At 35.9% G+C, this 3,431-nt stretch overlaps 1 non-coding gene across 1 annotated transcript; it reads left to right on the forward strand.

Moving 5' to 3' along the window:
- The first annotated feature begins 796 nt into the window (after positions 1 to 796).
- Positions 797 to 903, forward strand: LOC144999017 (small nucleolar RNA R71). Its single transcript, XR_013660545.1, has one exon. It is a non-coding gene; the product is annotated as a small nucleolar RNA R71 (small nucleolar RNA).
- The last annotated feature ends 2,528 nt before the right edge of the window (positions 904 to 3,431 follow it).

The raw sequence follows: 3,431 nt of genomic DNA on the forward strand, positions 1-3,431 counted from the left end.
CTTACAAGAAGCTTAGCTATGTTTTTGAGCCTTAAGGGGTCTTTATATAGTTGGGCTATTAGGGTTATCTAACAAGGAAACCCTAATTTGGATGCTTAAGCCCTAAGCAACCCATAGACTCCTTTAATTAAGCCCATGGAAGATTTCTTTATGGGTTTCCCATTAGAATTCGTCCATCCCTTAATATAAGACAATCCATGGCCCAAATTGCAATTATCTTATAATTACAATTTCAGTACCTTAAGTTTAATTAATCTCTTTTAGTCACAAAACTAATTACCAATTAATTATTGACTAATATTAATTAAACAATATGATTTCTCCTTTAATATATTATTCCCATAATATATTAATAAATCATATTTAATCCTTTCTCTCCATAATTTATCCTATCAAGTTGCTTCGGTGAAGGCAACCCAAAAGGACCATGCACCATCGGGTCAAGTACATACCAAAATAGTTATGGACTTAGACACTAATCCAACAGTGAGGCCCATTGCAGTTTTCACAACCCACCCAAATAGCATGGATCGTTTGATCCATTTTATCCATTCTCCTATCCATGGTTTTTAGCATAGCCATGACCGCGGATAAGTCTTCAGTAGCAGCATAAGCGGCTCCCCTAGTGACATCATGTATAGGGTTATGGTATTCTCTAGAGTGTTTAGAGAATTCTTCAATCAATTCTTTAATCACCGGGGGCGGCTTCTTTGTAAGTGGGCCTTGCGAGTCTAGTAACTGCCTAGTTGTGACATTGACTCCATCATAGAAGATGGAGACTTCTTGCTGGCTGTTTAGATCATGGTGTGGGCAATTTCTTAGCAAGCTCTTGTACCTCTCCCATGCTTCATATAGAGACTCTCCAGCTTGTTGTTCAAAGTTTGCAATGGCCTTCTTCAATTTGGCTATCTTAGAAGGTGGGTAAAAGTGATCAATGAATTCTTCCTTCATCTTGGCCCAAGTAGTGACTGATCCGGGGGGAAGTGACTTGAGCCAGCCTTTGGCAGCACCCTTGAATGTTACCGGAAGCATACGAAGTAGTTGAGTCTCGCGGGTTACATTTGGAATATTGAAGTAATCAGCTACATCATTGACTTCATCCAAATGCTTGTAGGCATCTTCATGATCTTTCCCATAAAAAGGTATTTCTTTGAGTGAAGCTAGGATATGACCCTTTAGCTCGAAGGTAGCAGTCGCGGGAATTGCGGGTTGCACAAGTCCCGGGCCATTGTCGTCGCGCATCCTCTTCTTCCATTCTCCCATGGGGATTTCATCAATGTTAGCCATTGTGAAAGCTAACTCTTCCTCGGACTCGGTTTCGTGCTCGTATGTAGGCTCCTCTTCTTCCTCGATCTCGTACCCGATATCTTCTTGAATTAGATCTTCGATTATCAAAGAGGCACTGGATGCTCCTGATTTACTGCTCTTCTTTTTCCCAAAAACGGTCTTCAAGTTGGACAAAGGTGACTTTTTTGGTGTACTTGAACTCTCCACGTCCTTTCCTTTGTTCCTTTTCAATACGGATTCGGGATCTTCAAACGGGGGTACCAGTGGTGTGTTTGATCCTCTGGTCATGAAAGTCCTGAAATAAATAGAATAAAAGCGTAAAAAGAACAAAAAAATGTACTAAAAAAATTAAAAATTAACTGCTAAATAAACTGCTACTCGCCAAGTAGGTGCGACTGCACTCGGCGAGTATCAGTGAGATTTTGAAAAAATTCTAAACTTAATACTAAAACTAAAACAGATGCTAAAACCTAATTACTAATTACTAAATTGCAATAAATGAACTCTATGCAAGTAAACTCACACAAAGGATCGAAAAAATTAGATATTAGATTAATTATTTAGAATCGTTCCCCGGCAACGGCGCCAAAAACTTGATGTGTGTAAAATTCACTTGTTTTATCCCTACTTTTTATTAATAAATTTAGCACACAAAGGCAGTGAACCTGTCTTTTGGTGGTATAGATTAGTAAGTAAGGTGTCGAACTCAAGGAACGGAAAATTAAACTGATAACTAATTTTAACTAAAACAATTAATAAAAGTAAAAGGGGTTTCTTCTAGTTTTGCAAGACTAGAAACTTAGGCACACTAAATTAACCAAATAACTAAAGCAACAACTAATTCACCAAATTTGATAAAGATGTTTCTATTTAGGTTCAACCAATTCACTCATATGGTTATTCGTATTTATGATAGATTAATTGCTATTGGTTACCAATTATAATAGTTAGGTTCATGTTCATTACTCCTAACCCTTAGACAATTAACTAATTTAAGCGGTGATCAAGTGTTTAAACTAATTAATTCCCTAGATTAATGATTTGGATTAAATAAGATTTGTAGTGGTCAATTAAGTTACTAATTCAATTAACCTCTTGTTTGATGGTTTCTCAAACAAGCTCACACATTAATCTTCCTATTGTCTTATTAATCTTAGTTTCATAATCATTACTTCTAAGCATATGGTTTAGTGTTCACATAGACATATGAGGTTAACAACTAAGAGATGTTCATGCAGCCTAATTGTCTTCCAATTAACAGAAAATAGTAGTGATTAATGCATAAGGTTCTTTAACAAACTTAATTTAATAGATCACCAATAAACAATCAAACAAAAACTAATAATTAAACCATAGGAGTTCCTTGGTATTCCCCAAATAGAAACAAAAACGAATTTAGTTCATAGTTGCAGTAGAAACAAACATAAAAACGAGTTTTACTAGATCAAACATATTCAATTCCTAAATCTAAGTGGTAGGTTTCTAGGGCTCTTAGTCGCAGCTTAACCTTCAAAAATAGCCAGGAATGTTGCCCCATTGGATAAAGATTCGGTTTTTATAGATATCTCAAAACAGGGTGTACTCGGCGAGTAGCAGGACCAACTCACCGAGTAGGTGCATAGTTATCCGTCTTGAATCAGGAATCGTAGCTATCTTCTGGAACATCCTCGTGTACTCGCCGAGTAGAGTCGTCTACTCGCCGAGTAGGTGGTCTTTTGTCTCTTATTTTCATTCTTTGGTCTTCAACTGCTTTCCCTTGCTCCCTTTTACTTCCAAGCATGTCTTCTAGGCTGAAAACAAAATTCAAAACATTTTAAGTACCTTTTGTCCACATTGTTCACATAATTAATTAAAAATGATTAAGAATATGTGCCAAATAATTAACTAATTATGCACATATCAGCCGTAAACACGCCAAAATACTTCAATTACAAGACTCAAAAATGCAATAAGACCTATACATCAATTAGCCTAACCCAAACCATAAACTAGACCCTTCAAAATGATTTGCAAAATTGTTACTTTAAATTTTATTATCAACTGATCTAATATATATATATTCTTTCAAAAATAACTTTATATTTCTTGCTTTTTATTCTAGTTGTAGTTTCGTTGGTCAGTGGAGAGGAAAGCTACAATTACAT

Source organism: Lactuca saligna, chromosome 5 (genome assembly GCF_052625555.1).
Source record: "Lactuca saligna cultivar CGN05327 chromosome 5, ASM5262555v1, whole genome shotgun sequence".
Taxonomy (NCBI): Eukaryota; Viridiplantae; Streptophyta; class Magnoliopsida; order Asterales; family Asteraceae; genus Lactuca; species Lactuca saligna.